The sequence below is a fragment of the Staurois parvus genome, unplaced genomic scaffold (assembly GCF_062004578.1).
Source record: "Staurois parvus isolate SC_StPar_1 unplaced genomic scaffold, SC_StPar_1.0 ptg000312l, whole genome shotgun sequence".
NCBI classification, from domain to species: domain Eukaryota; kingdom Metazoa; phylum Chordata; class Amphibia; order Anura; family Ranidae; genus Staurois; species Staurois parvus.
In genome coordinates this window covers 1,175,180-1,187,392 of record NW_028318108.1, presented here as the reverse complement: position 1 = coordinate 1,187,392, position 12,213 = coordinate 1,175,180, and the positions used below count along the sequence as shown (strand labels likewise).

Genomic DNA, 12,213 nt, shown 5'->3' with positions numbered 1-12,213 from the left:
TACTCAGCACATTTACCTTTGTACCCTTTGAGGGCTCATTCACCTATGTACTCCGCCCATTTACTTTTGTACCCTTTGAGGGCTCATTCACCTATGTCCTCAGCCCATTTACCTTTGTAGCCTTTGAGGGCTCATTCACCTATGTACTCAGCACATTTACCTTTGTACCCTTTGAGGGCTCATTCACCTATGTACTCCGCCCATTTACTTTTGTACCCTTTGAGGGCTCATTCACCTATGTACTCAGCCCATTTACTTTTGTACCCTTTGAGGGCTCATTCACCTATGTACTCAGCCCATTTACTTTTGTACCCTTTGAGGGCTCATTCACCTATGTACTCAGCCCATTTACTTTTGTACCCTTTGAGGGCTCATTCACCTATGTACTCAGCCCATTTACTTTTTTTTACTGCCACTGAGCTGCAGGCAGACAGCCCATATGAAGAGAATGAGTACTCATTGGCTGGACCAACTCACCTGAACAGCCAAGTTTACAGGTAGAGCCTGTGCATCCTGGTCCACGCACCTCTTCCTGTGTTCCTGTCAAACTCGGGTATGTGGACTGCCTGCAAGCAGCTCAGCGTTATTGAAAAAAATTAAAGAAATGGCTATGCACACTGCTTTGCTCCTTTGTGAATGACTTGCCTTGTACCTGTCGCTTGGTCAGCTTTATAACATTTTCTGCATTGCAAATGCTTGAAAAGTTTCACTGCTTTTCTAGTAAAACTTTCCCCTTTTTTAAAGTATATCTATGATCCCAATTTAAAATCCTATATGAGATATGATGAAATAATATATATAATTTCACATTATATTTTAGTTATTTATAGCTCACTCCTATTAACACACATTTAATTCCTTTAATTCAGATGCATGTAATCACTATGCCCTATGAGTAGGAACTGCTGTGTCACACATTTCACAGAGCTTGCCTTCTGAACTACAGAGGTGCTGAGAGGAGGAGCTTCAGGAGAAGAACCCTACAGGAATCGCTGCTTGCAAGCAGAAAGGTACTATGGGATATGTAGTCCTTACAAATTAAATGTAAACATCAGAGGAGAAGCTGAACACCATGCAGGAAATCCAGGAAGTTGTGGAAAGAGATGGCCAGCAGACAGGCAGAGCTCACAACATGAAGAGATTTTTCAAGTAAGCTTCTATTGGATTGTTAAATATAACTATTGTTTGTATTGTTATTAAATGCTTTTATTATAAAATGAAAGTGTATGCTGCTACTATAGAACTTCTTTAATGATTCTTCACTTTGGACTGCGATACAAGGTCATTATCGCAACCCTATGTGGATCTGGGAGTTGGCACAAAGGAGAGAATTATTCCTGGATGCCAAAATGTGGTCATCAACATTAGTGCTTCTTTAGGTTAAAGCACTCTAAAATGGTCCCAGCAAATAATGTTTTCTATGTGCCTTTGGAGTGACTGGCATTGATCCAATATGAAAAATTGCCAGTCCCTGCACATGGTTTGGTCCTGGACAGAGTGGGAAAGTTGGGAATTCCTGTCAGGTTATTATTGTCTGTGTCACCATTGGGGAGAATTTCTGCTTTTTCTGTCACCATAGACACTACATAAATTAAGTAGAAATCTCCCCAAAGGGAGGGGAAGTTCACGTCTGACAGTTGTCACAAAAACAAGTGTTCTTATTGCAAGGCTGGACACATTTTTCACTGAGATCTAGGAGCCAACTGAAAAAGTTAGGATCCAGCAAAATACAATTTGTTGCAGTGATGGTCTGTATTCTCTGTTATTTAACATTTTACTAAAGAATAAGGATGCATACGTACTATCTTATATATACATACTGTGACATATGCATGTTATAGATCTGTATGCTGATCCCCCTCTGCATATATGCACACACATACAGTATCTATCTGATGCTTAGTGTTCACTGTGTGCGTACACATATATAAGTAATACATAGGGTCCCCTACAGTCACACACGCAGCACGCATACACAATTGGAACTGATGCATAATGTCTCCTTTACACACACACAGACACTTAAATTATGCATATTGTCCCTGCAAGCAGACATGTAATTGATGCATAAAGTCACCAGCACTCAGATATATATTACTTATGAATTCTTTTGTATGCTCTTACACACACACACACATATATGTAACCGATGCATCGTATCCTCTGCATGCACACACATGTAACTAATGCTTAATGTCCCTTGCTTGTACACATGTAAACATTGAATTGATGCATAGTGTTCCTTATGTGCACAAACACTTGTACCCGATGCAGTGTTCCCTTTGTGCATAAATACATGTAACTGAAGCATAGTGTCCCCTGTAAACACACACACACACTTATGCATAGTGTCCCCTGTGTGCACACATATGTAACTGATAAATAGCGTCCCCAGCATGCACACACATATAACTAATGCATAATGTCCCTTGCTTGTACACATGTAAACAATGCATAGTGTCCCCCATGTGGACACATACAAGTAAGTGATGCATATTGTCCCCTGTGTGTACACATACTGCATGTAATTGATGCATAGTGTTCCTTGTGTGCATAATCACATGTACCTGATGCAGTGTCCCCGTTGTGCATAAATACATGTAACTGAAGCATAGTGTCCCCTGAAAATACACACACATGTAACTGATGCATACTGTTCCCTGTGGCCTAGGCCTTCTTCATATGCCTGGCACTCTCTTCTGCCACTCTGAAAAGCATTCCATGTTGGATTTCTTTTCAGAGGGAAGTAGAACAGTAGTTGCCAGGCAGCCAGGAGGCGATACTATTTGTTTGCCCAACAGTGACTTTCAATGTACAGTTTTGCTGAAAAGTTTGCATGCCCTGGCAGAAATTGTTAAATTTTGATACTGATATTGACAATATGACTGACCATGCCAAAAAAATTCTTTTTTTTTATAAGAATAGTGATCATATGAAGCCATTTATTTTCACATAGTTGTTTGGCTCCTTTTTAAATCATAATGATAACAGAAATTACCCAAATGGCCTTGATCAAAAGTTTACATACTGTATGAATGTTTGGCCTTGGTACAGACACACAAGGTGACACACAGGTTAAATGGCAGTTAAAGGTTAATTTCCCACATCTGTGGCTTTTTAAATTGCAATTAGTGTCTGTGTATAAATAGTCAATGAGTTTGTTAGATCTCTCATGGATGCGCTGAGCAGGCAAGATACTGAGCCATGGGCAGCAGAATGGAACGGTCAGATGACCTACGTAACAAGGTAATGGAACTGTACAAAGACGGAAAAGGATAATAAAGATATCCAAATTCTTGAATATGCCAGTCAGTACTGTTTAGTCACTTAATAGGAAGTGGAAAATATATTCTAGGATAACATGATACCAAGCTAAATCAGGTAGACCGTGAAAGATTGCAGCCAAAACTGCAAGAATAATTGTTTGTGATACAAAGGAAAACCCATAGGTAACCTCAAGAGAAATCCAGGCTGCTCTGGAAAAAGATGTGGTTGTTTCAAGGAGCACAATACAACGATACTTGAACAAAAAGTGCTGCATGGTCAAGTTGCATAGTTAAGAAAGAAGCCTTTACTGCGCCAATGCCATAAAAAGCCTGGTTACAATATGCCCGACAACACTTTGACACACCTCACAGCTTCTGGCACACTAATCTTTAGTGACGAGACCAAAATAGAGCTTTATTTTCCCAAACAGAAGCACTATGTTTGGAAAGGGGTCAACAAGGACTATAGTGACAAGTATACTATCCCCACTGTGAAGCAAGGTGGTGGCTCCCTGATGTTTTGGGAGTGTGTGAGCTCTAAAGGCATGGGGAATTTTGTGAAACGTGATGGCAAGATGAATGTAGCATGTTATCAGAAAATACTGACAGACAATTTGTATTCTTCTGCACATGGGATGCTCCTGGGCTTTCCAGCAAGACAATGACTCTAAGCACAAGGCCACATTGACCCTCCAACAGTTACAGCAGAAAAAGGTGAAGGTTCTAGAGTGGCTTTCACAGTCTCCTGACCTTAATATCATCGAGCCGCTCTGGGGAGATCTGAAACGTGCGGTTCAATCAAGACGACCAAAGACTTTGCATGACTTGGAGGCATTTTTCCAAGATAAATGGGCGGCTATACCACCTGCAACAGTTCGGGGCCTCATAGACAACTATTACAGAAGACTGCATGCTGTCATTGATGCTAAAGGGGGTAATGCACAGTATTAAGAACTAAGGCTATGCAGACTTTTGAACAGGGGTCATTTCATTTGTTTACTTGTTGCCATGATTTGTTTTATGTTTGTGCTATTCTGTTATGACCTACAGTTGAATATGAATCGCATATGAAATAAAGTAAATGTGTTTTGCCTGGTCACTCATCTATGGCCAGCTTAAAATATAAGTTTACCTTTTAGTAAAAAATAGTAAATGCACATTTTTTTTAAGGTAAAAAAATGTGCATTTATTATTTTTGTCTGCAGGAGCCTGTTAAGCATTGCACCAGTGATCAGCAGATCGCTGGTGCCTTGCAGTTCTCCTGCAGATTTGTCAGTATATCTGCTTGCCTCTACTGGATGTACGAGCAATAAGATATACTGACAGGAAGAATGAATGAGCTATCATGGTGCTCCACAGCGCCGTGGTAGTTCATTGATGATTACAAGCCGACAGCTGCTAAGGCTATCGGGACTTGTAGTCTCTCAGTCACAGAGATTGTTTTTGTTAAATTTGACAGTCAATGGTGGGAGAGTATCCCCTCTAGCTGTCAAAGTGGGGGAGTGGGGACCGGTCTGATTGTAACATGTTACATCCTGAATATGGGTGTAACATGTTGGGAAAGATGAGCCTATCCTTTAAGACACGCACAAACAGACACAGAGGCACTGGCTGTATTGATTGTTGTGTGGTTTTCTTTCAGATGCCACCTAGTGGTGGCTAATAAAATGGTAGTCAAAAAGAATACAAAGACTTCAATGACCAGGTCACCAGACAGCATTTTTTTAGTCATCCATGGCTACCAAGTTTTCTCCTGCCCTGCCTTATTGGAAGCTACACCCTTTACTTCCAGTGACAGTCATAACATATTTAGTTTCCATGCTCCTGGTGGCGATGGATTCAAAGACAAATAATAAGGGTAGATCCACCTAATGGGGACACAGACAACAGTAAAAACTTTAAAGGTTCGAACATTTCCACACTCTCTAAAAGGGAGAAAAAAAATTTTCTGGAGTTATACATAAAAGAATTTTAACTGAGAATTGCTTTTATGTATTTTATCTAGAGCTTTAAAGATGGCTCATGTCTGCAGATATCTGTATCGAGAGCTCTAGCACTCCCCGCCCAAAGACTGCTTGGCCTTCTCTAGCCATGGTGCTTTCCATTACAGTTCAGTTGGAATTTTTGACTCATGGTTACTGCAAAAGCCTTCACTAGGTAAAACAAGGTCAAATTCTAAAAGGAAACTAAACACTACTGCTAGTTAAAGCATTATATATGCCCACCAATATATATCTTTGTACCTATTTGACAGGCATGCTAATATGCAGTCTTGGAATCCGTGATGGAGGCATTGCTGAGTTCTCCACATACTATTGGATAGGAGATATACAGCCTCAAGATTGCCCAGCTTTCTTCTAAGGCCCTCACTTTCCTAACTGATTGCATATCATGGTGGAAGCAGGACTGACAGCAAATGAGCATAGCGAATGCTCCTCTAGCAAATATTCATTCATAATTAGCCTATACAACCCTATAAATTGTTTGTACAACCAAACTAACAAAATACAAGAACAATGTATATACTAAATAATCAGAAAACAAGTTCACATAGGGGTTTATATCAATCCAAAATTCCTTTTGGTGAACAAAATCTTTTCTACTATATCCCACTCACTTCAACACTCAACTCCTGAAACACTTGACCTTTGTGTAGCTGACAACAATAACAACAGTATCAGCAATGCCATTACAGTAAAGAGTTAAAATGAAAAGTCCTTTGGCTTTAGGCAAGCCCATCTACAATAGCTATGGTGGGCTATTAAAATAATTAAGAAAGTCCTGGCCATACTGTTGTTTTTTAATTGAGATGAGAGCAAAAACAAGTGAGATAATTTTGATATTTTATAGTAATATTAGATAGATGTGATAGGTATCATGCTATACCAGAAACTTGATGATGGGTTTATTAGGCTATTGTCATTGCTCATTGCCAAAATGGCCGCCACAGCTAGAGATTTCTTACGTATACCATAGCACAGACACAATAGAAACTAAGGACACCGATGCACATGTTATACCAGAATTGTGATGAGGAACCTAACAGACCATTGCCGTGGTACAAAAATGCAACAATCACTTTGGCAGTAATAGCGCAGGGGTTCCTGTTATCTAAAAATGGCCGCAGCTGTAGATTTCTGACTCGGCAATGTCGTAGCATAGATGATAAAGAAACTAACTACAACACAGACAATAGGTCAGTCTCTATTCAGTAGTTCAGTTGGATGTGCAGAATTAAGGATACAATACTACTGGATAAATAAAAAAAAACAAAAATAAGGTTTGTACTTTTTGTCACAACTGCATAGGCGTTCTCTTTATAGGGTTTTTTAGTTTTTATATGTTGCTGTGCATATTCAGTATTCGTTTCCTACCAGCACATTTCATACGGACATTACCCTAAAAATAACCATCGTTCATTTTCATATCCTAGCGACCATTTTGCAGAAGGTACAGTGACTCAAAATGGCTGCAGCTGCCATTGTCATCTCTGCCATTACTGCACAACATCAAAAAGTGAATAAAAAGGTAACAAAGCATACAAAACACTGCCTGCTTATAGATAGTTTATCATATGTATTGTGCTTTTTCAAACAACAAAAATGGAGTATAAAAATTAAATGGAACAATGGCCTATTAGTTTTCAACACTGTTTTACTTAAAAATATATATGTATGTACGCAGGAGATTATGATATAAACTAGAAATCAATTACTGCTAGGAATGTGTAGAGTTGAAGGGCTTGATTTGCTTGTTGCCCATTTTAGCCTCAATGTTATGTAGCAAAAATAGTACTAAAGCAGCTTAGCTGTTCGAGACTGGCGGTAGATTGTGTCCGTTGTCATTTTATGTGGACATCATTACGTAATATAATTCTCCGTTCAAGGACATTTGCACATATATTACAAGTAAGTATAAATCTGCGACAGAGCTGAGTATGCACAGCAAGCAGCTTTGTCTGCACACGGATGAAAACAATAAATCATTTTCTTTTCCCCGAAGAGCAAAAAAAAAAAAGAGAAAACAAAGTACTTTATGTAGAAAGTATTTGCTACTTGCCTGATGGAAAATTTTCTAGAAATAACATTTTCTTCCCTCAGCGTTGTAATCATTTAGCGAAAAATTTCCCGTTGCCACAGTAACAAGGCAAAGGCCCAGTCTAGAGAGATCATCACAGACGCAGATTCCCAGCCTTAAAGGAGCTTTGCTGCAAATGCATGCTCACGAAGATTCAGATTGCGAAGTTTAAAAAGGGAAAATAACACCCTGTTCTGTCAGGATTTGGATTCATGACATGAAATCATCCTGCGTCAGACTAGTTATTAACCCCTCAGCCACCACAACGGCCCATGCAGGCCCTCAAACGTTACTTAAAAAACAGTGGCAGTGACATTCAGACAGAGAACAAAGAGAGAACATCCTTTATCGTTTTTAATTTGCGTTGTTCCAGTATAATGCTTTATGTCTTTCTTATTTGATCCCTTGTAAAAAAAAAATATGTCTGGAAAAATGTGCGTTGGCTAACAACCTTACCGCATACCGCTTTTTAGAGAATACCAGCAAGAGTTGAAATAAGGGGGTTATTGTGAAATAAAGGCCGTGTTTGGTTTGCTAGCCTTTTTTAACATTAAAAGGAAATATTTAATGTCTTCATGGGTTGGCAGGGTTAAAATATTGAAATGCCCAATGTAATGATTTTAATAGAAAACAAAAAGTATATATGCGGGCAGGCATCTTATTCGCTATTTAATAAAGCCAGCAGGCAATGCCACATCCAGTCTGAGAGCTGTGAACAGTTAACGTGTGTGAAAAGCCATCCGCCATACTGTGCAATACACCTTTCACACAGAAATGCATTTTATAATCCTGATCAAAAAAAAAAAAGCCATGTAGAGGCTATCTGAATAAAAGCTGCCCGTTCAGTTACTTTGTAAAGAAGTGGTAGTTTCTCCGAATTAAATTCACCTGGCACAGGTGAATGAGACAGCCAATTGCATTGCCTCTTCTGTAAGTTTCCACTACTGCCCTTATGGATAATTCTGCATTATGACAGAGAAATCCCCCTGTGTTTGTGTTAACAGTGTATTTTTAGTGTATCTTGCACCGTAAGTAGTTAGCGGTGTGTGCGTACAATAACGACAACAACATGCACTTTCAACCTACCTCCGAGAACCATTTAAGGGATTGTTAACACAAAAAAAAAATACAGTCAAGCTTCCTGTGTATAGCGCAGTAAAAGAAAAATAGAAATAAACCTTTTTATTCGGTCCTCGCTTCATGGGTCTGAGGAGCTGTCGTTGGTAAAATCAGCTGCAAAGCAGCTTGGACGGCTGACATTCATGAGAAGTGGATTTTCCATTGGGGAACGGAGTGTGGCAGCAATGATAATCCAGCTCCGGGTTTTCTTCTTGCTGTATGCCATACCGTACATCAGCAGCTTTGTGTAAGCAGCGGCAGGACTGACCACTGCAAAGGGCCACTTCTGTTAGTCCCTGGAGAGCCAACCTTTCCCCACAACTTCCGCATATATGAGCCAGGCTACAGTGCTACGCAGGAGCTAAAAATAGATTTTTTTTCTATTCCCCCTACCTGCATAGCAGGCATATTAGTTTTCCAGCGCTTTAATTTGATATTCTCATTAATTAACAATACAGCATACATTATTTAGCTGGATATATACAAGGCAGGATTGTCATCAACATTAATACCATGTCCCGCTGTCCTTGACAGTCTATGCTTTTCTTTAAAAAAAAAAAAAAAAAAAAAAAGCTTATGTTTTGCATAAGACGACGGACGGTGAAAATGCAGGCTGTAAAACGGTGATGCAATGTTTAGACATGAAACCGAGAGACAGGAGGTGCAGGATGTTATGTCAGCCAGAATATTTACATACTGACAGCAGCGCATAATGGATTCGAAGCTCAGCATGCAGAAGAGAAGGCATTAATCCTCACTGCTGCCATTTCAGACCTGCAAAAGATGCATTCTGTAGCATCGCTTAGGAAGAAGAAAGGGTAGAGCCAGCTCACCTTAAGCACCGCACGCAGATAATGTTGCCAGGGACGGACAAGATAGCAGGAGCTTCGGATAACCCAGACAGGATCGAAAAGCAAGAATTGGAAAAAAAAAAAAGAAAAGCAACCTTTCTCACAGCTGGCTGTTTCCCAGATATTATACGACAAGCTTCTCAAGGATACATCGCCTTATGTAGCTGTGCATATGACCATCCCGGGGCTGATGTAAGATGCGCAAATGCTATATATAACATCCTTCTTCCAGATGCAGAATAAAACCTATTGCTTAAATACTGTCTTCAGTAAAGCGTGATATCCTCTGGAGTCAGGATTCATATCACCGCCTTGCAATCAGCAGCGTTTGCTCCCTTACTTTCTTTTTTGTTTTTGCAGTATAAGTTTTATTAAATGCAATATCCTTCGCACAGTTTGTAAGCCCACAAGAGCAGAGATCCAGTCATCTGACCGGCTAATTGTATTTAGGCAACACCCTTCTTACCACAAGCTTGGCAAGTGGCTAAATATATCAGCATTACAGCTGCTCAGTCGCACAGGAAAATACGTACTAAAGAATTGTTATTTCCTCTTGAGATAAAATGAGAATCTTACAGAATGAGGTTCTGATCAAAGGCAAATGAATTCACCGCAGCTTTCTGTTGCATAATCTAAGTACACTGACCCATATGAAACAAACAAGTTGTCGACGAACACTTACTGAAGTGGACGCACATAGTGACTGGAGGTTGTTTTAACTGTCTGGCTGCCTGCTCTGCATATTTCACTGCACCGAGAGCAGGGCTTAGAGGCAATGTAAACAAGCTGAGAGAATGCATTCATACAGTGCAGTATGCGGTACTGCTCCTGTCTGATCATACTGCAACACTTTAATGATTTCATCCTAAGGAGACGTTTAGTCAGCTCCATGGGGTGATTTTATGCAGGAACCATCATGGAGGGAGGGAATAGGAGTTTCTCAAGAGCGAATATTGTGCAATGGGAGTTATATAACTATGAAGGCTGCCACCAACAGTAAAAATAGCAGTAGAATGAAAATAACACACCCATGCTGTAAAATATAAGTGAATCTGACACTGGCATAAGAACAGGAGCCATGCAACCAGGCCAGGAATGTGGTTGTACATTGTGACATCTATTCCTGTAACCACTGTCTTCTGTTTTGTTCAACTTCGGTGCATTATACTTACATGCTTAGGCTCTTCCTCTCCTGCAGACATGAGTCTTTAATCATGGAGATACCCATAGCAGTGGTTAGACTGACACCTGCAGGAAAGAGGAGGAGCTGCAATAGAAAATTGGTAAATATAATGCAGTGAGGGTCACCAACACCACTTTCCAGGGGAGGTGGAGGGTGGGACATGAGAACCATAGGCTCTAGGAGGCTTAGCTAAACACGGATGTCAGGGCACCATGTATTAGAGCAGTGGTGTTCATTTTCTTTATATGGGGGGGCCTCAACTTCATCAAAGGGCCCGGCGCATAAAATTCAGTAAATATTCAGTCTCAGGCAGCACATGCATATGGATATATAGTAAGACTATGGGCATGTTAAAAGAGATCGTCAAAGACTGCAGACATGATGCAAAACATGGTTAGAGACTGTGAACATGGTACAAGAGATGGTCAGAGAATGCAGGCATGCCACAAAATATGGTTAGAGAATGCAGGCATGATACAAGAGGTGATTAGAGACTGCAGCTATGATGCAAGAGATGGTCCAAGACTGCAGACATAATGCAAGAGATGATCAGTGACTGCGTGCATGATGTAAGAGAGGTCCAGAGACTGCGGACATGATACAACATATTGTCAGAGACTGCTGATATGCTGCAGGAAACTGTCAGAAACTGCAAACATGATACAAGAGTTGATCAGAGTCTATACACATGATAATAGAGATGGCAGAGACTGCAGACATGGTAGAAGAAGTGGTCAGAGACTGCATACATGCTGCAGGAGGCTGTAAAAGACTGTGAACATGCTATAGGAGTTGTTGCAGTTTTGAAAAATTCCTTAAGAGGCACGTTACATGAGATTACTAGATATCGCTGCTATAACAGTCTGTGTCACTACTGGTAGCATGAGGCAATACCTGGACCCTACAGAGGTTGCACAGGCAGTCCCAGCTATTCCAGGATGGCACATAAATGCATGCCATTGCCAAAAAGTTTGCTGTGTCTCCCAGCACAGTCTCAAAAGCATGGAGGAGATTCCAGGAGACAGGCAGTTACTCTAGGAGAGCTGGACAGGGCCATAGAAGGTCCTTAACCCATCAGCAGGACCGGTATCTGCTCCTTTGTGCAAGGAGGAACAAGATTAGCACTGCCAGAGCCCTACAAAATGACCTCCAGCAGGCCATTGGTGTGAATGTCTCTGACCAATCAGAAACAGACTTCATGAGGGTGGCCTGAGGGCCCAACATCCTCTTGTGGGCCTTGTGCTCACTGCCTGGCACCATAGAGCTCAACTGGCATTTGCCACTGAACACCAGATTTGGCAGGTCCGCCACTGGTGCTTTTCACAGATGAGAGCAGGTTCACCCTGAGCACATTAGACAGATGTGAAAAGGTCTGGACAAGCCGTGGAGATCGTTCTGCTGCCTGTAACATCGTTCAGCATGACCGTTTTGGTGGTAGGGTCAGTGATGGTCTGAGGATGCATATCCATGGAGGGATGCACAGACCTCTACAGGCTAGACAATGGCACCCTGACTGCCATTAGGTATCGGGATGAAATCTTTGGATCCATTGTCAGACCCTACGCTGGTTCAGTGGGTCCTGGGTTCCTCCTGGTGTACGACAATGCCCTGCCTCATGTGGCAAGAGTATGCAGGCAGTTCCTGTAGGATGAAAGAATTGAATGGCCCCCACACTCGCCTGACCTAAATCCAATAGAACACCTCTGGGATATCATGT

At 41.0% G+C, this 12,213-nt stretch overlaps 1 protein-coding gene across 3 annotated transcripts in view; it reads right to left on the bottom strand.

Moving 5' to 3' along the window:
• ZBTB38 (zinc finger and BTB domain containing 38) overlaps window positions 1–10,075 on the bottom strand; it is a 45,374-nt gene extending 35,299 nt beyond the window's left edge. Inside the window, exon 1 of one of the 3 annotated variants that reach the window (XM_089683511.1) lies at window positions 9,296–10,075. The gene's annotated coding sequence lies outside the window, so the exon portion shown is untranslated. Of the gene's footprint in view, window positions 1–8,429; window positions 9,262–9,295 lie in introns of those variants that run through there. The other 2 variants (XM_089683510.1, XM_089683509.1) reach the window with 2 other exon arrangements.
• Window positions 10,076–12,213: the final 2,138 nt, after the last annotated feature.